A 27,842-nucleotide genomic window follows, 5' to 3' on the forward strand; every position below is an offset into this window, starting at 1 on the left:
TATTTCATTCTCTTCCCACCCTTCTCACGGGCATCCATTGTCATGGTGTTTTTATCTATCATTTCCTTTCCATATCTTTAAAATTTTCACTATACCACCCACATGTGTTTTCAACATAGATCTTCAACTTTTCATTTAAAGTATCATTTTATACATATTCAATACAACTTGACTGATCTTCCATATTTGTTTTTTCTTTTTGCGAGTTATCCTTTTCTGGATGTTCCATTACACAGTAAACATCGTGCTTACATTGATTCCATGTTCTAAGCTAGAATCTTGGATTTAATGCCACATACGTTCTGATAATTCTCAAATTTACATTTCTATCTCTGATTTTTGCCTAAACTCCATATTGGAATATACAAAGGCTTACTCGACATCTATCTTGGAATGAGTATTAGGCTTCCCAAACTTAAATTCAATTCTGAACTTCTAATGATGTTTTAAATCTACTATTCCCTCAGTATTTCCTATCATTTTAAATAATCATCCATTCTCCCATTTAGTCTGATCAAACATCTTAGAATCATGGTGAAAGTTTTCTTTGTATACTTTGGATTTTTTTCTGTCTCCAGCAATAACCTCTAATTGGTATCTACACTTCCATTCTTGTCTCGCCCCAAGGTTTTGGTTTTTTTTTAAGTTGTCTTTTTAAAATATTCAAGCCTACTTTGTATCACTCTCCATTCTCTGGTAATAATAGGCTACTTTTCCAATCATTTTTATGACTCAGGGACTTCTAACAGATTTTCAGAGAAAGGTTACTACTCTTCCTGCATCTGTGATACATTTTCTGTAATTGTGGGTCTTTACATCTCAGCATAAATACTACTTCCAAAGAAAGGTTGTATATGATTCCTTATCCTCAGTCAAGATCCATATTATACTTTCTCATAGTATCCAGTAAATTTCCTTCATATAACTTTTTTTTCTTTAGAAGAACCCGGGGTTGAACCCAGAAACTTGTGCATGAGAAGCAGGTACTCAATCGCTTGAACTATATCCACTCCCCATGTAGGATTGGCAACTTTATACAAAAAGCCATGGGTACTTACCTTCTGATTAGTCAAAATTCTTGGTCCTCTTTCTTGGAAATATATGGCAGTAGCTATTTATAAGAGAAGAGTCATCCATGAATCCAGCACCCAAACAAGACAGACACTTTTGATACTTTTACCTATGCGTTAGTGACTCATATTTTTCCCCACTGTCCCTTTAGAAATAACCATTATCCTAAATCATGTTTACCATTCTTATTTTTTTAAATGTATTTAGCTTTAAGTTGGTATAGTTTCAAATTAACTAGGACTTGCTTTTTTACCTAAATATTAATTTTTAAGATGTATCCAGACTGCAGTTTATTACCTATATTTCATTCATTTTTAAATTCTGTATTTTATTGAGTGAACATACTATAATTCATTTGTACATTCTCCTTTAGATAACTTGAGTAGTTTCCAGTTTTTTGTTCTTGCAGACAATGATACTATAAATATATTTACATACATTTTTTAGTCTACAGTATGGTTGGCAAAATTTTGCCCTTTGCAAGATCACCTTTTAGTGTTTCTTCCATGAATATGTAATATTACGTGGCAAAGGGACTTTGCAGATATAATATAGCTTATTAATCAACTTACTTTAACTAGGGAGATTATCCTGTAAAATCTGGGTGGACCTATTAAAGTCATATGAACCCTTAAAAAGATCTTTTTCTGGCTAGCAGCAGTAGAGGAAGTCAGAGATTTGAGGAATGTGGAGGATTCAATATGTTCTTGTTGACTTAAAGATGAAGTGTCAGGGAAACAGGGACTTAAGTCATACAACTGAATTCTGCAAACAACAATGAGTTTGGAAGTAGAATCTTTCCCAGAGCCTCCTGGTAAGAGGCCAGCCTAAATGAAAACTTGATTTTGACCTTGTGATTCCCCAAGTAGAGGACATAGCTCAGCCATGATTTGCCTGTACCTTGACCCACACAACTGTGAGATAATAAATGGGTGTTACAAGCCACTAAATTTGCTGTAATGTTACAGAAGTAATAGTAAACAAATACAATATGTTTAAGAGATTCTCTTGGTGTGTAATTGCTCCAAGGACCAAAGGACATCTGTTCTATTCACTGGTGAATTTCCAGTACTGCCTGGTTCAGTTTGAATTCTTAATAGATACTAGTAGATTAAATGAATGAAAACAAAACACAAATTGCTGAAATCTATAAGTACTAAAATAATTAAGAGGACAATTGTGTATGAAATAGGAGGTAAATGTGATACAGATAAATATAATGAAATACTTTATTGCATTACAATAATAAAAGAAACTGATATCGAATAAATGTGAAAATGTAACATATGGAACAAAAATTGTAAGTTATAGAAATATCTACATATTATGAAAAAGTATACTAAAATATTGATTGCAAAGACAGGTTTATAAAATTCAAATGCAAAACACATTTTCACAAGGAAATGCCATTACAAAGAGCCAAAAAGTTTCCAACATTACCTTAAAAAGTTGATTAATCTGTAACTTAACTTATCATCTTCATGAATGATACAGGGTAAGAACTGTCAAGTCATATTAGTAGCAGAAAGCTCATATCAGCAAATGGCAGAAGTATCTTTGGTAAGTGAAACCAGAATATAGAAGATAATGGATTATATTTGCTGCAATTATAAATCATGGTACTTTTTTTAAAGGTATTGCTGTAATAAAATAATAGTTGCAAACAAGCTATCCTAAGTACTTTACATGGAGGGGACAAGACACTAGAAGCAAAGACATCAATAGGCTTCTGCATTTAATTCAGCTACCTGAGAAAGGAGCAAATTTGAGTTGTAGCAGTTGGAATAGAGACATCTCATTTGCCTAGGGCTTGGTGATGTACTGAGTATAAAGAATAAAAGGGTGGTACTAAGGAGTTTATGAGTATTCACTAGATGGGGTGAGTGGGTGGAAGTCCTAAACTTGGAATTTCCTAAAAGGAACATGTTCTTTCTTGTTCTGTTCCACGCAAAGTAATCTCAGCAGCCTGATTTTACAAACAGTAGTAGGTTTGACTGTCTAAACATATCATTAAATTTCCCCATATATCTGATTTTACACACTGTATAGTTTCTATTTGTGCTGCATCATTCTTGATCAGATTCTGAATTAGTTGTATTTAGCATATTTTCTATGCTAATGTACAATTATTCTGACAAATTGATCAAATTGCATTCTTTTGTCTTTGTTTGGTTGGGCAGCCTATATTCCAGTTTGATGGCATTCATGTAGTTTATCTTGACAAAGCCAAGGTTTTTGCTGCAGGAACAATACGGGTAGGATCTAAATCCAGAATTTCCCCAAGCTACCTTTGTGGTTAGGCTAACACTGCATTATTGGCTAAACTATAATTAAGCTAATACTTAATTATTTTGTTTCAGCATGCCTTGTAATACAAAGAAAAATTACTTCTTTTCTCTTTCTCTGTTTTGTATTTTAAGTTTTGGATATAAGTTGTCTTTTTTAGTTAGCTTTTACCAACCATAATACAATGAAATATCACGGGACCAAAACATGGCCTATTTACACATGAGAAACTATAACTTCCTCTTTTGGCATACTTATATCACAATTTAAAGCACAATCTCAAATCCTCCTATTTCTGAATTTATTTTCCATTACTTAACCATTTTTTCTAAAGTAATCGTGGCACATTAACACTATTGCATTTTCATAAACAATGTGTTTAAATATATACAAAGAATATTACAGCAGAAATCATGCCTTTGGAATGACCTTGAATTTTGAAGCAGATGGTTATTTGATCAAGATACAATTATTGAACATACTTTAAAATACTCAAATGGTAATCTGTGGTAATTAGAGCTTTCTACTACTAACATGACTTTACAATTCTTATCCTGTATCATTCATGAAGATGATCAATTAGCTGTTTATAAAATTCCTCAAATTTATATGAAAACATGAGACAAAATTTAGATTGTTAAAAAATAATAGGAAGTTGAAAATCCCTCTATGATATTTAAATTTAATGCTAGGCCGAAAGCTCCTGAGAGCAGAGAGGTCAACTGTCAGTGTTCTATAAAATATAAACATAGACATATCTGTATGATATACTATTGTACACACAAAACCTAACATTGAGCCTGTGTGCTGTACATATTGTTGAATGAATATATGAGTGAATTTATAAGAGAATCCATCTAACAGAGAAAAGTCATTACTTGGGTCAGTGAATACTTATGTACATATGAAAATTAAAATACAATGATAGATTATTGCAGCAATATAGAGAACTTCATAATCTTTAGAATGAGATGTATGCATGCTGGCACCAGTTTCTGAGGCTATAATTGTATCTCTTGTGCTGGAGAATGGTTTGATGGGCCATGCCCGTTAAAGAACATGTTCAATCAGTTTCAATATTATTAGAACTGAAAGGGTAGAAAACAAGAGATTTGAAATATTACTGCAGGTGCCTTTCTTCCCTGACTGTATTCAAAAAAGCTGAGAAGAGTTATCTTGAAAGGGAGTAGATTAAATGAGGTATTTACTGTGTTGTTAATCCTAGCAATTGGACTATATGTTTTTAAAAAGTGATGCCAAAGATAAATGCTTGAATTGTTAGAATTCCCAAAGGATTTGCTATAGCATCTCCAAAAGAAGAGCAGCAGGGATATAGCTCTTTGATATTACATGACCTTGGTGAGTATTTAATAATGTTTTAAATACTCAGTGACTATTTAAAAGTGTTTTTCAGGGTCAAAAAATTCCCTAAAACCTTTGGTCCTTACCTAACATCATGGTGGAAAATCAGTTCCAGATGGATAATAGAATTAAGGTAAAAGGTCATAGAATAAAACTCCTAGAAATTATCGTAGGACAATATCCTCATAATTTGAGGTTAGTACAGATTTCTTAAACAGGATACAAAAATAACTGATCAAAAAGGAAAAGATTAACATTGGGGTTCATCAAACTTGAAAACTTCTGTTAATTGAAAGATACTTTTAACCAATTCAAAGGCAAGACACAAAGAAGGAAAAGGTAGTTGCCATCATATGCTCATCAAAGGCTCTTTTTCAATAAATCCTACATAGTAATGAGAAAAGAACAAATATTTAAATAGATTAACAAAAGACTTGAACAGCCTTTTCATAAAAGATGATATCTAAATGGCCAACAAACATATAAAAAGTGGTCATTGATATAAATCATCAGGGAATTGTAAATTAAAACCACAACAAAATGACATAGCCACGAAAATGGTTAAGATTTAAAGAAACTAACAATACCAATTTGGGGCACTGAAATGGATCAATAGAAGCTCTCACGTACTGCTAATGGTATTATAAATTGGTCCAACCTCTTTAAAAAAGTGTATGACCAAGCATTTCAACTCCTAGTTATATGCCTAATAGAAATGAGTGCATATATGCAGCACATACATGCTCAAGTACAGTCATTAACTGCAATTAATAATATCTAAAAAACTGCAAATAACCTCCTAAATATTTGAACAGGAAATATTATATATTATCTGTATTATGCAATGTAGTCATACAATGAAAAAGAAACAATTACCATTTCAAACAACAATACTGATAAATCTTCTAGACTTATAGCAAAATAATTCCAAACACAACATAATATAATACATGCTACATAATTTCATGCATAAAAATACACAATCAGTTAAATCTAAACTAATAGGATAGAAATCAGAATAGAGTCACCTTTGGGGGTGAGACATGAATTAGGTGCAGGAGAATACTGGGGTACTGGTCGTGTTCTGTACCATGATCTGGCCAAGGTTACTCCACTGGCTTCACTATATAAAAATAGTATGGGTTGGGGGAAAAATACACCAAATGTAAGATAAGAAATATAATTGGTAGTAATATTTTGACAATGCACTTGCATAGTTTGTAACAAACGTTTCACACTAATGCAAAGAGTTGATGGAGGAGTGATGTATGAGATCCCTGTGTGATGTTATATATGTTTATTTTGTAAGTTTGCAATCTTTACTATACATTTATTGTTTATGTGTGTTCATATATGAATGATATACTTCAATAAAAACTCAAAAAGAAAAAATAATGAAGCTGTAAACATAACTTTCATAATTTTACTATTCATATCTTTCTCTTCAATAAAAAGTTTACCACTATTTAAAGAAATAAATAAAGTAATACAATACAAAAATATCATGTACAAGTATCTATCAGCATTTCTCTTCAAGATATGAAACTACTTTATAATTGATGCAACATTCAGTTCATAAATTAGTTTCCAAATATCTGGTTATATTGACCAAGTTTGTTACTGTATTGTGAAGTAGTTGGCAACAGCATATAAGTAAAATAATTTGTGAAACTTAATCTCCTTAATATTGCCTTTTAGTTATAATATTACAAGATTTGTACTCCAAATGAGTCAATTCTCTTTTATCATTTTTAGAAAGAAAGCATTTTAACACAGGCCCACCTATGTCCAGATTCATGTATTTATTTTGTGCATTGATTTGGAATTTTTCATATAAAGACAAATTCTATTAACTACCAATTCACTCTCTTACACTTACTAGATAAGTATTATTTAACTTTATGTGCTTCTTCATAGCTGATAATAATTATTTTTAGTGGTAGTATAATAAAATGTTACATTTATTGTGTGTTTATTATGGGTCATGCACTGTGGCAAACACTTTATCTGGGTTATCTCATTTAAAGCATCATTGCACCCTATGAGACACTGTTATTATTTTATAGATAAAATTATCTATAAAAAGCTCATTTTATAGATAAGGAAACTGAGTCTTAAAGAATTTAAGACCCTTATTGAAGATCATACATTTGTAGGTGGTGGATTTTGTGTTCAAATTTAAGCCATCTGCTGTAGAAGCTCACAAGTCTAATAATTTAGCTTAATGCCTAGGAAATAGCCCTTAGAGTTGTCAACTCTAATTCCAGAGATGGTAGCAGTTAAAGATCAATTGCAGCATCTTGATGTTGTCTTTACATAGCTTTCTCCTTATTTACTCGAGTGATCTCAATTTGTTTCTTTTGCATTTAAGTGCTCAATTATGATAATCGGTCCCCAAGGGATTTGCTCTTCCCTCTCTCACCTTTTTATTTGTTTGTTTATATGATCCCAGAGGCTTCCCTTATCAAACAATATGGGCTAAACTTTTCTCCTGGAAGAATTTATCATACTTGGGCTGTATTCCCTGATATTGCTTTTCATTCCACTAGTGATTCTGATATGGGTACCCCACCATTTTTGAAAATTTAATCATTCTTTTATAGAATGCTTATTAATTGCTGCACCTGGCTGCAGAGAAATATTTCTAGTGCTGTTGACATATACTGATGGTTTTCATTTTGCTTCTACAGATGTTGCCATAACCCTCAATCTAGTTCTGTCTTTTGAGCAATATATATCATGAGCATTTAGAAACCTGAATTACCTTTTAAGAAGTACTTAGTTTCTAAGTTCTCAGAATGATATTTATGCATTGTTAGATTCTACATTTTAGATGATAATGTTTGACTGGATTAAAAAACAGATTTAAAATGCTGGAGGTATTACATGGAAGAGTTAGTGTTAGCTTCTGGTGTTCTGATTATTGGTTTGTTTATTTATCAGATATGTGCCATATATTCAGTGATGACATTGCTCTTTACTTTTCATATGAGTGTAGTGTGATGAGACCAGAAATAGAGTTCTCACATAAGGAAAGAGCAAAACAACCCATCTTGCTTTACTCTTCAACTAAAAGCAATGGATATAAAATATTAATACCACTGGTTTAGGGGATATATCAAACATTTTATCCCACCCCATTGCCATCTTACTTCAATCACCAATAAATTAGGTGTGTCTTTTTTTAAATAGCTGGTAATTGTGCTGGAACTCTTCTTTATGAACCTTTATATGTTTCACATCTTCCATCTGCAACCATAGTTGGAATATAACATTCTCAAAAACAGAAACTCTACATTTTATATGTCTCCATAATTTTTAATTTAGTACATGATATCTGGTAGATAATCTTTAGTAATAATTACACCCTGAGTAACATGAAAAGTGCATAATATATAGCAGGGAAGAAGGGGAGTGTAGAGACCAAAAGAATATTATTTCAGTCATAAAAACATACTGAGGTAGCAGGCAGATGAGGCAGATGATGACATAGGCACAGGGATCACAGCTGGAAAAGTAACAGTCTAAGAAGGGCAGAGGAATCTGGTGGCAGGAAAAAGGCTGAACTCAAGTAGCAGGATGGGAACAAATTGAGAGTCAAATCACAGTCAAAATGAGTCTAAACAAGTGATTCCAGATCTGGGGAAATTGATTCAGAGACTGGAAAAATAGGCAGGGCTGAACGAAGGGAAGAACAGTTATTTTTTCCCAAGGATATTTTGTTTTCTAAGGTCATATAATTATCAGGAATGAAAATCTTAGGCTTAGTCAGAGAAAGGTAAAGTTTAGTTACAGTCCATGGTTTCATTTGATCTTTGCTATCAACTTCATTATTTGGCTAGATGAAAGGTTGCTGTAATGTTTCTTGTCCACTGACATGTTTATCTGGCACAATTTTAAGGTCAGGGTGAACTCAACTCAAGTGTTTTATGACCCATATCTTTAGCAACTCTTCACCATTTTCATCTTCCTTAAATCCTGACAAAATATCTTTTTCATATGTCCATCATCATGCACCAGCTTGCTAGATTCAAAAGTGATGGCATTACCAAACTTCAATAATGGGCCATAATTTTTCCGTAATTCTTGGGGTTGGATACTTTATATTCTCTGTATTTTTAGATTTGAACCTATCTTTCTATCTCTAACTTCATATCTATCTATCTATCATCTATCTATCTATGTATATATGTATGTATGTATCTATCTATCTATCACTATCATTTAAGGGTCATACTCTATAAAAACATTGGCTTTAAACAGCTTCAACTATATGACCCCAAGTTTTTAAAGCGCACTTTCTCAAGCTAATAAATACTATAATATTTGAAATGCTTAATTCTTAAAATGCTTTTGGTTTCATGTCTGGGAGAATGATGTAATTGATTAATTACTTTGATTAATTTATAATATTTAATTCTATCATTAACTATAATTCTTGCTTTGTTATTTTATTCATTATGGAATCATTGACTAATAGATGTAATGTTTCATATTTCTGTTGCAAGTTTAATTAAGTGACAGATATGCCCCTCCCAATTTCACTAAAAAAAACAAACAAGAACATGCCCTTATATAGCAGAAACTGTAGCTGTTGACAAACAAGACTCCTTAAGCCCATTTGCACATTTAATTAATTTCTAAATTACACCAAAATGCTTGAAAAAGTAACAGAAATTTAATAAATGTTTTATCCTAATTAACCAAAATATATTCTGAAATATCCTTACTGAATACCAATTATTCTACATTTGTACACATCAGCATATTATAATGAGTCCATCAGCAGAAATTTAATACATACCACCAAAATAAAGAGTGTGACTCTTATATAACATAATTTTTATATTAAATTAATAAACACTGCAATTTAAAAACAGGGCATGCACCAAATTTTAGTAGCTTTTTAATTTTGAACAAAATGTAATGTGTAACTTTTAAAACAGTGCCTTTCCTTGAGGGATTGGAAGTAATTGAAATTTCCCCAAGAGTATTTTAATCACCCCTGTTTCATACTGTTGCTAGACCAGAACGACATTTAAAGTATCAAAGAACAACACCTAATTCCCATGATCTGGCTACTTAGCAGTAGTGTAGTCAAATAAGGGTAAGCAAAATGTACATGTGTTCCAAGGCTAAAATCTCTTTAGTTTTTTTCTCTAATACAAGAAGCTCTGAGAAGAAAGTTGCATTTTTCTTAAGTCACTTAATTTTCACTTTTTGCAGAGCCTTATTCAAATTCTCTTTCTCCTTCTCTCATAGATATGATCATAGATATTTTACCAACTGGTATAATCTTACTGCATGTTAGTCATCAATTATGGGCAATTCACTTTTGCAATTAATATTACTTGCTTATTAAGAGCCATGTTGACTGCTAACCTCAGTTTGTGAGCTAGTTCTCCTAATGGCAGTTAGAAACAAACTACTACATTCTTTAACTGCCCATCAAGACATTGCAAAGGGTTGACAGATTGAATTCACTTATTGTCTGATTGGTCTGCATGTAATTCAAGATATATAATTTCAACAGCACGGGTGGCAGTAAAACATGGTTCCAGTGTAGCAATAGTGCGACTGGTTTATATTTCATATAGTGCATAAGTATAGATTTTTTACTTGATATTTGTAAACAAATTCTGAAAGCAAAATGCCCAAAACCATAGAGTTCCTTTTTAAAAGGTAAAATTTACATAATGCAATTTGGTTTCCACAAGTCAAATTCATGGGCATGAAGCAGGGACTTTAGTTTTCAGGAATGCTACTAGAATTCACAGAATTCAAAATTATGTCATGGCCATAAATAGTTGCTTGAGGCAGACAGCTAGGTCACCTTGATGGGAAAAGTCATTTCTGTCCCTAGGGAATTCTTAAGGTTAGGACTTTCCAGAAATAATCTGAAAGAAAAAAAGATCCTAAAAATAAAAGTGAGCATCGCTTGGGCCTGTGTTTCTCAAACTTTAGTAAGCTCAAGAATCATCTGGAGATTTATTAAACCCCAGCATCAACTACAGTTCTGTGTGATAGCCAGGCCCTGAGCCTCAACAAACTTCAACTCCTACACTCTGGTTTATTGGACTTACCCCACTTAGCTAACATGGAGGTGAAGAAGGTCAACCACCACACCAGGGAGCCAAGAGTGCCTACAACTGAAAGCAGGAGAATTGCATCCAGCATCCATGTGGAATCTAAACCCCCTCTTGATGTAGATGTGGAGTGGACACAACCATTCTAAGGTCCACAGGATGGAGGAATAGAGTATGGATTAGAGTGGACTTCCTGATATTCTATTCATGAACTATTGTGATTAGTAATCAAAGAAAATGTGGCATTGGTGTGGAGAAAGTGGCCACAGTGGCTGCTGGGGCTAGGGAGTGGGAGGAAGAGATGAGATGTGGGGGTGTTTTCGGGACTTGGATTTGTCCTGTGTGGTGCTGCAGGGACAGTTACTGAACATTGTATGTCCTCCCATGGCCCACTGGGTGGACTGTGGGAGAGTGTGGGCTATCATGTGGACCATTGACCATGAGGTGCAGCAGTGCTCAGAGATGTAGTCACCAAATGCAATGAATGTCTCATGATGATGGAGGAGAATGTTGTTATGGGGGGAGGAATAGGGGGAAGGGAGTGGGGGGCATATGGGGACCTCATTTTTTTAATGTAATATTTAAAAAATAAATAAAAAGAATCATCTAGAAAGTTCAAAACAAACCTTCCTAGGTCCCACACCCAAGAGTTTCTTTTACAGTAGGTCTGGAATAGAGCCCAATAACTTGTATCTCTAATAAGTTCCCAGGAGGTCAGGACATACTTTGAGAACCACTGATTTAAGCAAACCAAATTTTATTCTATTCCAGGTGCAGAGTCCAAAATGGAGAAAACTTAAATCAGATTTAAAGAAATAAGTCATAAGGAAAGAACAAGTAAGAGGCAGATTTGGGATAACTTTGGAGCTGGGCAACCCTAAATAAGAGTAATTCTGGCCTAATCACCTTTTTTCCTTAATCTTAGTTATTTTTCAGGGATGATATACCCCCTTATTTTCAAATGATGAGGAGGAGAAACATGTACTGCTACAAACTGAGTAGGAATTGCCCTTAAAAAAGGCATGCCCTATATTAATCTGATGTTTTTGGAGGTAAATTTCTACCAAACCCTCTGTATAAATTAAAATGCTTCTTTGTTTTTAATAGATAAATTTTAACTTTCTTTCTTAAGTAGAATAATTTTTAGCCAAGAAAACATGGTATACATTTATGCATAGCTATATGTATTTAAACCCTCTTTAAATTCCTGTTTAGAATCAGCAGTATTTTTAAATGCAGGACTGTAATTATTTCATTGATTTGAGAAAGGTTGCCACAATTATATACCTTGGCTCTGAGAGGACATCTTGACAATCACAGTAAACTGCTGAACACCTTTCCAAGATAAAAATTATAAGGAAATGTAGGAGATGACATGCGTTATATCACCTACAATCTAAAACTTTGATGTTGAATACCATATTTTAAGTTTCTTCCATCTACTTTCTCCATCTCTCCTCCCCACTCTCTTAATATCCTACCCCCTCCTTTCTCAAAAAGGAAGATTAACAGATGCCACATCCCAAACTCCACTAGATATTTGCACCAGAAATTTCTTCAATTCCCTGCCTTTTCTATTCACTTGCTTTCTATTTCATTATCCTGTTCTCATCTTTGCCTTTCCTAGTGGCCAACAGCTGACTCCGACAGGTGAGGTTTAGACAGCTTTCACAATTAGGGCAGTCAATCAACACAGTCATTTAAAATTCTGCCTTGATACTTATCTCTACTCATCTATCTTCAGTGTATTTCCCAAGCATCAGCTGCATCACAATGTGGTGTGAATGTGTGTGGAAATATATCTACATATGCATATGTATCTTTTTGGAATATATATGTGTGTGTGTATGTGTCCACTAGTGTCTGTGTGTCTGTGTGTGATCTAAAGCCTTAATACTTGCATTGTTAGTTTATGCACTAATATTTCTTTACAGTTCTTTCAAAGAGGATCTTTTCATTAAAATGTTTTATATAACAAATGAATCAAATATTGGTTATGCACGCTTTTTTATCATTTTATTCTTTACACCAGAGGCTTGGGTTCCCTTTATTTGAAGAACAGTAAGAGGTGGATGATTAATTTTTACCTAGACTCTTCTAATGTCTTCTTTTTCTAGGAGATTACATGTTCTATTTTTCCTTCCATCATCCCTACATCCCTTCCTTCCTTCTTTTTCTTTTTTTGCTTCTATCTTTCTCTTTCATTTTTTCTTTTTTGCCTCCCTCATCATTCTTTCACCACCCTATTTCTTCCTTCCTTTATTTTTTGCAAACATTAATACGATAAATTTACTTCGTTTTTAACCAATATAGTATTGTCTCCCATTGTCTGCCCATTTTCTTTGAGGTGCTTCGTTATTTTTATCTATCACAATACTTGAGAAGTATTCAAAACATCCATAAATTATATCACGGAATGAATATTAGATTTAGTCCCAAAATAATTATAAATAAATAAAATACCTGTAAGGAAATCAATCCTGGCTACTCAACATGTGATCAGCAGAAGTTAATAGTGGCATAACTTGGAAGTTTGTTAGGAATGTAGGATTCCAGATATTTCTTCAGGTTTGGTGAATTAGAATCTGCATTTTAACAAAACCCCCAGGCGACTTACATGCACATTGGAGCTTGAGAAACACTGACCTCCTATCATACCATCTATGGGCAGTCACCAACGGAGGGTTCGCAGTTCTAATATGACCCACAGATATGTGTTGCTCAGATTATACTGTAATTTACAGTTTTAATGACTTGGGGATATTTGAAATTTTGGAGAATCACTTTGGCATGTGGAATTCCTGAGTCTCTTGGAAAATTAGAATGTCTTACCAACATGGGCTCATATTTCCTTATGGCAAAAATCAGTTTAAACTGATAAAGCCAATCTCTATTTGGATTGCCTTATAAAAAACAGGATGCCCAGTTATATATGAATTTCCAATTAATAAGGAATATATATTTTAGTATAATTATGTCCCAAATAGTGCATGGAAAATAAACATACTTATACTAAAAAAAAAGTGTTCTTTTTCTAAAATTAATAATTATCTGATATCATGATTTGTTTGCTTTTTTGGCTTTCCCCCCTAAACATTGAAACACTATTCCCTATTGATGATCATGTAATTGCCAGAGAATATTAAAAACTTGATAAGCAGTAAAAGAAAATATCTGATACATTGCAGGAAATTAGTAGGGGTTATTTGCCTTTCCTTTTTCTATATAGCTTTCCTATATACTTGTGAATGCTTCATAGCATCTGCAAAATCTTACCTAAATTTAAAATGAAGTTTTATTAAATGACACAATTGTGCAGAAACAAGAATACTCTTGAAATGGAATGATGTTTTCAAAACCTTTTGTTCATATAAAAACAAAATTTGCCTTCATCAAAGAAAATTTGAAAACACAATTTATACAGAAGAAACATGTATCACACATATTCAATTATGAAAGATAAATTATATACACTTTAAGGGGGGTATTTTAATAAAGATAAGACTGGTGGAAAGTAAAATTTCATCAAAAAAATAATTAATTTCTTCCTCCAATGTTCTCCAGCAATGTTTTCTACCTCACTCTAGTAACAGAGCTTCACAAAAGGAGAGCATACTCAGTTTATGTATGAAGAAACTTGAGAAAATATATTTCCAGAACCCCTAGTGCAAGTTCAAAATTGTGCTGTATATGGCATTGAGGATTCCTACGACTCCTTTGTCATTTTCTGGTCTATTAGAGTATGAAACACATCTGCAAGACTCAAAATTTTCCTTAACTAATTCATCACTAACATATGTGATATTCTGAAGGAGGCTTCTGCTTGCAAGGAAGTCAGTGGTACAGCAGTTTGTCCTCTATCTACTTTTAATTGAGAGGTAATCCCCTAGTGTGTGGCTTAATCATGGGTACTGAATTGAGTGGACTGATAGATATCTAAATTGGCTATCAAGGGAACTTCATTCTTAGATTCCTCAGTAATCTTTATTTCCTTATGGGAGATTTTGCTAAGTAATATATGTCAGTGCATGTAAGAGAGTTCTCAAATATAAAATAGGATCTTATTTTATGTGGCCTTGAATTCAAATCACATCATCTTCCTATTAGAGATATTCTAATATTTCCTCTTCAGGAAAGGCAATCATATGATCTTATAGAACTTTCACTCTGGCTTGAAATTTGCCCATCATTTTAATACATTTTTGGACAGTTTTCACCTCAAAATACTACCCCAAATTTTCTTTATTCTTTCTTTCAAATTATTTTAGAAAAGCTGTTCATTTTTTCATCTTTTGTTTCTCCTATAAAATTAGGCAAATTTCTGTAACATGAATTATATTTTAAGGTTCAAAAACCCTGAATGTAAGAAAGTATTTTGAACCCCATTTACAGTTGAATAAACTAAGTGGCAAAGTGATTTTTCCTACGATTCATATATTAATTATTTGTTCACTATTACAACCCTAAGAACTAGTACATTGCCTGATGTCTAGTAGAAGCTCAATGGATATAAATATTTATTGAATGAATAATAAATATTTATTGAATGAATAAATGTCAAAAATCTCTTAATCGAAATCACATGCTATTACTCTTTTCATTCACTCACTCATTAATTTTATTCAACATTCAACGAGGTCTCAAAATAGAGGTCAAAGTTTTAGATCCAAGAATCAATGGCTTCGAGGTTGTTGTTGAACCCACAAGATTTCATCTAATCGTTTAAGGTGAGTCTGCTATGGGAGATGAGCAGAGGGTTGGAGACCCATTTCAACTGGGTGAGGACAAAGAGAAGAAATTAAAGGAGACTGAGTAGAAGGCAAATCTAGACTGAGTCTTAGAAGCAGAGGTATTGCCAAAAAAAAAATCTTCAGTACACAGTATTACATGGAAGAGTGTTTTAATGGGATGAAAACAAAAAAAGACCTAGAAATGTTTTACCTAGTCAATTACTGATAACCAGTGATAGGAACAGATATTTGACTGCAGGGAAAGTGCATATATATTGGAGAAGATTGATAATTAATTGATATCTAAAGTAGGTGAGTAACAATGGAAAGCAAAATTCATAAAATATAGCTTTTATTATTTCTTTTTTATTTTTTTGAGGCAAACATATTTGTAGGCCAAGAAACTGCAGATTACTTGTATCCATAATTGTAATTGAATCATTTCTCCAGGAAATATGATAACTTATCAGGACACTCAAAATCTTTAGTGTTTAATGGGATTCATCCATGGTAAAACATGGAAAGCAAATTTTAATATAGGATTTCAACAGAGACAGACAAAATGAGGAATTACTATAGATTTGGATATTACAAATGCAGAACAATAGTTAAACAAAAATGTCATCAATATAAGAGTAAAAATGTGGAAGTAATCATAACATAGAATGACCATCCTTAATACATAAAGAATACTTCCAAATAAATATGAAAATTCCTTTTTAAAAATTGGGTAAAGGACCTAAACAGAAAATTTTAAACAGAAAATATTGGTCAAAATATAAGATATTTAGCCTCACTGGTAACCAAGGATATAAAACAAAATAAGAAACCATTTTATTTTTATATTCAAAAAATTCAAACATGAAATTTTCAAGAAAGACAATCCCCATTCTAATCATTTTATGGACGTTTAGCTGCTTTTCCTTACTCTATGATGAAGAAATTAAAAATAGTTTCCAACATGATCAGTCTTGTAATAAGCACTCTCAAAAATCTCTAATGGAAGGGAAAATTCATATAAATTTTCTGTAGGAAAATATAACTATATGTAGCAAAAGCTACAAAAATGAATGATTTTTCTTAAGACAATTTTCTCCATCCACACACCATCCAAACAAAAATATACAAAGATTACTGTGCATGGGTGTTCATTACAATTTTACTTAAATAAGATAAAATAAAATGTGGAACATCCACATTTTGGGATTCTACAGGAATAAAGCAGTTTGTAAAGATGATCTAGACCACGGGTTCTTAACCAGGAGTCCACAAACCCCTAAGGGGTCCATGGGGAGATTACAGGGAGTCTGGGAGGTTGAAGTGGAAAAAAATCAACTTATTATCTTTATTTCCTCTGACCTCTAACTGAAAAATCTAGCATTTCCTTCACTTATGAATGTATGTAAAAAATTATAGTAGTATTTCATATTTTAAAAATAAAGCTTAACTTTGTCCTATATTTTTGATGTGTTGGATTACTTAATGTGTTAAGAAAGAAGCACATATGTATAGTATTAGATCATACATTTTTTAGTTTAGTAACTGATTTCCTTTGTAATTTTATTTTATACATTTAAAATATTATTCTTATGGGGATGTGCTGGTGCAGGTAAGATATAATTATCAAATAATACACAGTACTGTGCACTTCGTATGATTTTTATTTTGATGTAGCATGTTCTGAGTGCAGTGTATAACTGCCTACAAAAATGTTGGTAAGGATGGTGTAGATGGTTTTATGTACTGTGGAAAAACTCAAATTTCTAAATGTTTGCTGAAAATTACCATTTGAACAGATGTTGAACAATGTTAGGCTATCAGTTATTGAAATTATGGGAAAGTTGTAAACATAATTTTGAATAATCCTAAATTTTAATTTAAAAACATGCCAGTGTTAAGTATCATAAAAATATCTGCCAGCACATTCTGAGTAAGGCTCCATGGTTTTCACCTTACTGGCAAAAGGGTATGAGGAAAAAAAAGGTTAAGAGCCCCTGATTTAGATGTATATTTATTGTGAGATAGAGTATCCAAAAATATGTTCCATTTCCCTAAAAATCCATATAAACTACAAAAATACATTCAGAATAACATACATGTTAAGTATTAACAATGATTATTTTTGAGTGTGAAATTATCACAAGAAATTTTTTCTGCATTCATTTATTTTGGTATAAATTTTTATCAACAAGAGAGTCTTTTTTTTTAACCACTAAGAATAAATAAAGTTTTTTTCTCTATTTTGAAAACAAAAAAACACAAGTCAACCCGCACAGTCATTTCTATGACACATTCATCTGCATTTTTTATTTTTCTGTGATCAAAACCAAAATTTCATGATTGTTTTGCAAATCACCCAGAAAGATCAACAATCAATTAAAACATCTAGGTTGGAGTTTGTGTGTCCATTAGTGTCATGTTACTTAGGTTTAGAGACTAGTTTTTCTGCAGTGTTGAATTTGTTAGTGTTAAGGATATGGATGCTAATATTATTGGAATTAAACATTTTCAAAGAAAGTTAAAAATAGGTAAGACAAAAAATTGTGTCAGCATTGATCTCCTTCAAGGCTTATGGTCTTTATATCTGCCTCAGATTATTTTATCATGCTTATAAAAATAAATTTTTAAAAATAATTCTTCATAGAGAAAGTCAATAAACTGTTGCTGTTTTATGTGGAATTGTATAAAATATTGTTTTATGTTAATATTTCACAATTAAATGCCTTTCAGGTGTCTTAAAGCTGTTGTAATAAAATAAGTGTATTGGCAAACCTTTTAAAAGATTTTATTCAGGAAAAGACTTCCACACAGCTCTTTTCATGATGGAAGAGACTGAGGGATGAAGTGTACATATCTGGTGTCTCTATCTACACCCACAAGAAGAAGAATGGCTGATTTTATTTTACTAACCATTGGAATACATTTCTATTGGGTGGAGCCAGGGTTCTCTAAAGATTTTTGTCATTGCTACTTCCTATATCACTGTCTGTTCATGACTCATTAAGATGAGCCAAATACTTGGGCTTCTAGTGATTGCTCTCTAGGCTATTTGGACTCCAACAGAACCTGTGCATGTACAAATCTCAAGGTTTAGATAAGGGAAAGAAGAAGGAGGCTGGACTCCAGTCCAGCTTTTAGCAGAAAGCTCTGCTTTTATAGTGTTACTGGCTAGGCCGTCTCCACTCTGATGCCATTACTTACCCTCTCCTCACATCTCATTGTATTGCTCTGCGACAAATATGCAAAATCTATTTCCTCTATCTATAAAGTGCTTCCCAAGTGTGAAACTTGCAGTTCTTTTATGAATCCCAAAAGAAATGATTATGTTTTTAAACTAATCTACTCCTGTCCGTGTGAGATCCTTTTGTTTGGACTACATCAGCGAGGAGTGACTCAGGTTGAATCTCTGCCCTCTTTCTGGGTCTTAAATAAATGGAAGCACAGAGAGCTATACACACAGGAAAAGGGATCTCTGCCATTTTTTTATACTGTCATGTGAGAGAGGACTCAAGGATCACTAGTAGCCAAAGTGTAAACCCAAAGTCCCCAAGTGGCTGGGTCCATGGAGCAGCTCAAGGCTGTAGAGATGAGTCATATGCCTCATAGCCCACAGCTGAACACAGGGGAAAGAGCAGAGAAGCCCAGACTGAGACAGGAGAGCTGCAAAGAGACAAGTCTTATGCCTGCTTGCCCACAGCTGATCTCTGGAAGATGGTAGAATCTGGAGGGGAAGGCAGAGACCTCATCAGAGACTGGCAGCCATCATGCTTCACCATGTGGCAGGACCCCAGGATCACCAGTAGCTGAAATGGCAAGAAAACATCTCTGCTGATGCCTTGATTTGGACATTTCATGGCCTCAGAATTGTAACCTTTCACCCTAAATAAAATTCCCATTATAAAAGCCAACCCTTTTCCAGTACATTGCATCTGTAGCCCCATGGCAAACTAAGATATCAAAGTATCAATTTTCTTCACTTCTATGTTCACAGTACACCAAAGTGGTTTTCCTTGATCGCTCAGTAGAAGACTCCTCTCCTTGCTTCATCACTCTTTGTCTCCCTTAATCTGCTTTATTTTTTTTCTAATTACTTAACACATTAACATTTTAAAAATTATATTCACAATGATAGAATTGTTTATTAAATGCAAAATGAACAGAATAAGTTAATGAAGAGACAATGGTAGGTTATCTAGTGGTATGAATTGAACTTTGTCCCTCCAAAAGACATGTTGAATTAGGCATGTTAAAGTGACATCAAATAGAACCAGGATGGGCCCATAACCCAATATAACTGGTGTCTTTATAAGAAGCAGAGAGAAGACTCAGTTGTATACATAGCAGAAGACATCATGTGATGACTGAGGCAGCGAACACCATGGATTGCTGGCAAGTCACGGCCAGAAGCCAGAAGAGAGGCATGGGACAGACCCCTCCCTATAGACTTCAGTGAGAGTGTGGCTTTGCTAACACCTTGATGCCACACTTCTAGCTTCCAGAACTGTGAGACAATGCTTCTGTTATTTTAAGCCACCCAGATTGTGGGACTTTCTTATGATAGTCCTAGGAATCTAAGATAACAAATCATTAAGAGTTTGGCCTATGTTTGCCCTTTAATTCACCCACATGCCTTAATCACAGTAAGCCTGAAGCCACAATCCTCCATCAGTATCTGATCTCAAATTAGCTCTAGAGTCAAAACTGTAGAAATCCTTATCACTGTTATGGGTTTCAGGAAGTATCACTAAAAGAGTGGATTTTATGAATGAAGGGATAAAGAGAATAAAAGTCCTACTTTGGAGGGGATATATCACCTTGTTTAGATTACTGAGGAAAAAAACAACAACAACTAATAGAGTTTTACACACACAATAAAAATTAAAAACTCAAAATACAGACCTTACAAATGTATAGCCCAGGATTTACCATATCTAAAACTCAGGAGGAAAAATATTTTGAAGAACAGAATTTTCAGAAAAAAAAAAAAAGAAAATGAAGAAAGATATGGTCATTGAACATGAACAAAAGAACACCTAAACAAAATTTTTCTTTATGAAAGTAAAAAGGAAATATATTGACACATAACTCATATTAAAGTTTCAACTAAAAAAGTGAAGTATTGTCTCTGTCCCAAAGGAATGTAAAGATGATGAAAGAGGCTTTGTCTCAGAAAGGAACTTCAAATGAATCTTGTAGAGGGGCCCAGGTCCAGGAAAATATTGAGAGGCACCTACTATAGTGGCAGAGAACAATTGCTAATCATATTTGGAACAACTGTACCGGGAATTATAGAAAACTTGTTTAGGTTTGGCATAGAGTATTTCAATCATTTGTAGGTGAGTTTCAAGGCTACAGAGTTATTGTAGGTAGAAAATATGTATTTCACATGCCCTGAGGTAACATTTTTCAGGAACTCTTTGAAGTCTAGATAGACTCAAGGGACCATACAAAAAAATATGATCTACACTTCAGGTAGGAGAACAAAATATACTGCAGGCCTAGGTTAGGTACTGGCCTCCCTAATAGAAGGATTCCTTCTGTAGAACTACCCTATGCCAAGGAAGTAAGATCTGAGGGATTAGTGTAAATGACAGATTCTTTCACATTAAGTTATAAACCTCATACCTCTTATCTCATTAGTCTCAAGAAAACATATATCAAACAAGAATGCTAAAACACATACCTCTCTTCCAAAGAGTAAAGTATAAAGGAAAAGAATGGATTATAATCTTATCCAGCAAATAGTGTTTACCTAAACAAAAGCCCAACCTGAAAAGTAGGTTCAATACTGTAAAAATATAGCAGAGTTTGCCTGAAATGTGAATGGAAACAATTAAGGGTAATGGAACAGAAGAGGCACATCTCCAAATTTCCAAGGAGGCAGAAATGCCTCAAATGATATCTGCAGGAGAGAAGGTAATATATGTAGGTAAAAGTTTCCTAGGAATACTGGAATCATTTTGTAAAAATGGAAATCTTGATTGTAGATGTTTCCCAAATGGGCTTAAGTTAAAAGTTTTTGAGTCTTTCAGAGACATTGCATAAGCTAAGGAAGATCCGGTAGTGCTAAAACCTTCTCTTTCATGTATTATTTCTACCTTTCTTCCCCATATAACTCTAACTACCTGGATCCAAAAGCAATATTGTTCTACTTCGGAAATATAATTTGTTTGGGGAATATAATTCTATTTGGTATAACAAATACAGAAATTGAAATTTTGCTTGTATGTTCTAAATGTTGTTTGGATGGAGAACTTGCTGTGAGATTGTAATTTATACCATTTCTCCAAAAATTAGAAAACGAGCAATTTAGGATTGATGTAATTCAAAAAGTCAAAATAGAAAATGGTATGAAAACTCCTTTGATTCTTTTGGGGAAAAGAATAATAATAGATCTTTGCTCCTGGAAAGAAAAGATCACACTTAAATGAATAAGAGTATAAGTATATTATGTATTGTAATATTATTCATCGATTCATTCATTAACTCATTTATTCCCTTAAAAATATAAAAGTATGTTTAGGAGTAATAGGGAAGAATAAAACAGGGCCTTAATATATCATCCAGATTGGTACCTGTTTTAGTTTTTTTTGGGTACTCAAGCAAATGTCATGCAGTGTGTTGGCTTAAGCAATGGGGATTTATTAGCTCATAGTTTTGAGGCTAGGAAAATGTCCAAATCAAGGTGTCATCAAGACAATGCTTTCTTCCTCAAGACCTTTATTCTGGGGCTGACTGCTGGTGATATAGGTCCTGGGTTCCTCTGTCACATAGTGGTCTCTTCTTTCTTCTTCTTTTCCAGGTTCTGCTGACCTTCAGCTTTTAGTTTCCTGTGACTTTCACTCTGTCTGAATTCTGTTTCACTTTTTAAAAACTCCAGAAAAGGAATAAGACACATCCTGATTGGGTGGGCCACATCTTAACTTAAGTAACCTCCTCAAAAAGTCCTATTTACAATGGATTTACATTCACAGGAATGGATTAATTTTAAGAACACCTTTTTTCTGGAGTACAAACAGATCCAAACCACCATCCTCTAGACCCCCAAAAGACAAGGTCTATTTGTCAAATATATTTACTTCATCACAGCATCCCTAAAGCCCTAAGTCATTTCAGTTACAATACTAAGTACAAAGTCTCATCAAAATTGGCTATAGATGTTGTCTCTCCTGGGCCACAAATTCCTTCTGTCTGTGGACCTGTGAAATCTAGAGAATAAATTATCTGCATCTAATATATAATAGAGGATGGTATAAGATAGACTTTCCCATTCCAGGAAGGGGAAATTAGAAGGGAAACAGGGGCCATGGGTCTGAAACCATTCCAAAATCCAGGAGGGCAAATTCCATTAGATTTCAAGCTCCTGGAGTTATCTGCAGATCCAAGTTTTATAGTCCTGGCCTGATGGAATGGCAACCCCACCCCTTCCAAGCATTTGAACAGTTGCCTTGCTTTCCCAAAACACTGGAGTGAATCATCAATCTCTTCAAGCATCAGGATGGTGGCCAGGCTCTCCTCCAATGCTGGGGCACATGCCTCATTCTCTCTGAATACTAGGGTGGTAGCCTAGTACACTGGAGGACAGGCACAACCCCTTCCACCACTGGGGTAGCAACCAGGCTCATCAAAAATGCCAGGGCATAGGCCCCACAATCTCCCTGAGCAATGGGAGATATGCACAGGGGTGGACTTACCTGCCCTTTCCACATACATGGGTGGGCCAGCTCTGTTGGCTCAAGGAGATTGCTTTGGTTCAGACCTCAGCTTCCATGGTTCTGCCCTTGAAGTGCTTTTTCCTTCAATTTGTCCCTCTGTGTCCCTTTCAGTCTAGGCTGGCAGTGGGTCCACTAATATAAATTTAGTAAAAAAAAAAGGCTTGCCAGGTTTGCTTATAGGTCATGAGTATAAACCAACAGAGAACAGAATCTTCCAACCAACACAAAATTTCGAATCCTGACTTGCACTGAAATGGCTGACTGGTTTCATGTTCAATTAAACTCTCACTTGGTGCTCTATTCTCTGAGTACTCGATATCTGGAAGCTCGAAGAGGTCTCAGATAGATCCACTTCTTGGACTAATCTCAGAGTACACTACCTGAATTGGCTCAGAATTTTTCACTCATCATTTTCTTTGTGCTCAGGAGTTAATTTTTCAATATATCCCTTTCCTTTCTAATATACAATTTATAAGCTGCAAGGAGAAATCAGGCTGTACTTTCCACATTTAGCTTGGAAATCTCCTCAGCTACGTATCCAAGTTTGTCACTTTCAAGTTCTGCCTTCCATCCAATATCATAAATCAATTTCTTCAAGTTCTCTGACACTTTTAAGCAAGAATTGCCTCTCCTCCAATTTACAATAACACCTTTCTCATTTCCTTCTAAGACATCACTGGAACAACCTTTGATATCCATATTTCTACAAAATTCTGCTCCTGGTGAATTATATATTTTCTAAGATGATTCAAACTTTCTCTACAGCTCTTGCTCATTTTGAATCCTCACAATTCTTCCTGCCTCTACCCATTACCCAATTCCAAAGCAGTTTCCACATTTTTTCGGTATTTTCAATAGCAGGGCCACACTCTCTTGGTACCATAGTTTCCTTGGATGCTCAAGCAGATGGGAATTTATTACCTCATTGTTTTGAAGGTAGGAAAATGTCCAGATCAAAGCAATATCATATCAATTATTTTCTGAAGAATGATGTCCTGGGACAGGCTGCCTGTGATCATTGGTCTGGGTTACTCTGTCATTTAGCAATGCACATGGCAGCTTCTTCAGCCACTCCTTTCTCTTCCAGATCCTTTGGCCTTCAGCTTCTAGCTCCCTGTGATTTTCTCTGTCTGAATTTCATTCCTCTTATAAAGAACTTCAGTAATAGGATAAATGGGTCACACTTTAAGTGAAATAACCTCATTAAAAACTCCTGCTAACAATGGGTTCATACCCACAGGAATGGATTAAGTTTAAGAACAATTTTTTCTGGGGTACAGCTCCAAACCATCACAGGACTTATCACCTGAAGTTCTAGGACAAGGCCAGACATTTGCTATGGGACAATCTCTTTTTACTCATCTTCCCAAGAAGAAAGTATCAATTAAAGTGAGCCAGATGAAAAAATATATATAATGAAAAGTGAAGATGCATAGATATATACTAAGTGACACCTACCAAAAATGCTCTTAACCTAGAAATATTGCAGCTAAGTGAGGTGTTTTAGTTTTCTATGTCTGTTCTAATAAACTACCATAAACTCATTGACTTAAAAATCACATATTGATTGTTTTCCAGTTCTTTATCTAAGAAGTCCAAAATGAATCTTGCTGAGATAAAATCAAGGTTTTGGTAGGGCTACATTCAAGGTATAATTCATTTTCTTGTCTGTTCTTTTTTCTAAAAGCTGCTCACTTCCTTGATTCATGGTACGCTTTCACCATCTTCAAAGATGGCAATGACCCATCCAGTCTTTCTCACATGACATCACTCTGATACATTCCCATAGCCACATTTCCCTTTGACCCCCAATTCCACTTATAAGGACCCTTGTTACTACAGTGGATCTTCCTGGATAACACAGAATTATCTCCCTGACATCAGTTGATTAGCAAGCTTAATTCCAACTGTAACCTAATTCTACTTTGCCATGCATAACATATTCAAACTTCTGAAGAGTAGGACATAGACATCGTTGGAGGCTATATTATTCTGTCTACCACAGAAAGACAGAAAGAGTGTCTTTATGGGGGTAGGAGGATATTTTTATGGTTACTGGCGAGACCAGGTAGAATACTGTTTCTTGTTCAGGGAGATCTATGTAATGTCATTAAGGGAGGTGCGAGCTAGGCACCTTTGTGATCCAGTGAGGCTTAGAAAAAAGGACTTTTAAGATTATATAATCAGTATTGAGCTTTGTAGTGGTAAGCTAATATTCAAATGTCATTTTGAATTGCTGAGTTGGCTAGGAATAAAGATTTACACAGGCTTTTTTTTTTTACCCTAATATTGTCTTAAACTTGCTGTCAAATTAGAGGAGAGAAAAGAAGTACTTAGGGACTTAGATGCAATTAGGCATGAGTTTATTCCATGATCTATCATCCCATCTAACCAAGAAAAAAATATCCCACAATACAATTTAGGGCTACTGCAAGACAATCTATCTCTAAAATGGCAAAAATGCTAAAAAGTTCTAGAATATTTAGATGGGAAAATTACATTTAATTGGTGGGATCAATGTTATTAAGGAGGGCTTTTAAAGGGGTGCTTCTAAGTAATTTAGTCTTAAGTGTCATTTTTGATTAGTTCAATCAATTAAGAATTGAGAGTCAGCATACTTCAGTGGTAAGAGCAGAGACTCTGGAATCTGAGGAAACCTTGAGTATTCAAACCCCAGCTGTCCTAGATTTTCCTAATTTCTACCATCTTAAACTCTCCAAGCCTAAATTCACTTTATATAAAATGAAAATAATATCTATCCCCAGGATTGTTTATAATATTAAAGATAGAAGTATCTAAAGCATATAACTTACTGCTTGCCATAAAATAGATTCCTACTGAATAGTAAAAATTATTTTAAACTGCAGTCTAAATCCCATTCTATTTGTTTACATTTATTAGCCCTGCACTTTGAAAATATCCATGTCTTCCACAGAAACTCTTATCTTCTCCTTGAATTTTATTTTTTAAATAAAAATATGCCTGTCATCACCACTAAAAATTATTTTCAATTCAAATAATAGTCCCAGGCATTAAATATCACAAAATACCTGAGTCCTTTGAGAAGTATATGATTTATGATTATAATGTATTTTTGTGCTCAAGATACAGGTATTCATAGTAAAAGCAAAACCACTATAGTATTTGTGACTTCACATATTTAATCAATACAAGAATATTAAATATATCTTATGATTAGTCTCTAGGAAATAATTTTAAAATGTAAGAATAGTAGTATTTAAATGAGGAGAAAGTATAAATGAATTGTAACTTGGAACTATAGTGTAAATGTTGGGTACATGCCAAGTTTTCAGTAGGTAGTTTTCTGAATCCTCGTGCTTTTTGTAGGGCCTGAAGCATTTAAAAAAATGAAAAGTTGTGGAATCAAAGTCACTGTTTCCATAATTTTCATTAACTCATCTTATATTGTACATGCAATTAACTGATGTTTAACAAAATTTTTTTGGAATTGTGACTAAACTGGTTCAAATTTATGGCTCATATTCAACTTCTGGCTTTTATAATCTGATTTTTTTTAAAACTCTTGCTATGGTTCATCTAATTCGAATTCAAAATTACTATTTTGCCATTATTTTTATACTTATATATGTCAAATCCTGTGTGAATCAGATTGATCACCACAACAAATATACTCTTTGGTCAGTATTTATGAACATAAGGTTTAATTTTTATATCATCAATATTAAATAAGAACATTGTGAAATGAATATGATTTTATGTTTTTGTTTATCTTTTGTGTTCAGATGAAGAGACACATTTTCTATGGGCACTGGTATTTGGTTTTTTTCTGATATAAATGAAGCAGGAAATATGGTTTAGTAGTTCAGCTACCACCTTTAATAGCAGGCTGAATAATGACCTCTGCAACTTTCATGGGCCCTGTTACACAATCATGGGTAGAGTGTGTTTAGATTTTTGTCAGTGTTCCACAATCCATATAGATTACATCAGCAAACAATCCCTCTCTGCACTGAATATACTTTATGTAGATTATGGATGTTTTCTAATTTTCTTCAAGTCATTTTGTTTTGTTTTGTCCTGGGTGTTTCTGAATAGGGGACATCACAATAACTTTCCCTCTCTCATCCACTTTCTTATCCACCTGTTTACCCTCCTATTCAGCTTTGAACCATATAGTGCCTGATTTGTGAAGCAGGGAAAGCAGGTAACCTATCTGAGTTGCTGTTTTGAAGTTAGGTCCAATGAGAAAGGTGACAAGTCAAGCAGCTGCTGTGGAAGGACAGTTAGATTAGGGGAAACTGGCTCAGACAAGAAATATACCTATAAAGAATCATTAAGCAGGCATCTAAAAATTCTTTCAATTAACAAATAATCTGTTTCTGTTTTCAGTATGGAATATAAAATGTATATAAACCTTTGTTATCATTGTGAAGCATGTTTCAAAGAACCCAAGTCACTGAGTTATTCATACATTCACAAAGTATTTACTTAGTATCTACTGTATGCCAGTCATTGTTCCAGGATCTGGGGATAATGAACCAGAAATTTAAAATGCACTAGCTGACAATAAATATAATGTTAATAATGATAAGTGTTATGAAGAAACTGAC

Source organism: Dasypus novemcinctus, chromosome 9 (genome assembly GCF_030445035.2).
Source record: "Dasypus novemcinctus isolate mDasNov1 chromosome 9, mDasNov1.1.hap2, whole genome shotgun sequence".
NCBI lineage: Eukaryota > Metazoa > Chordata > Mammalia > Cingulata > Dasypodidae > Dasypus > Dasypus novemcinctus.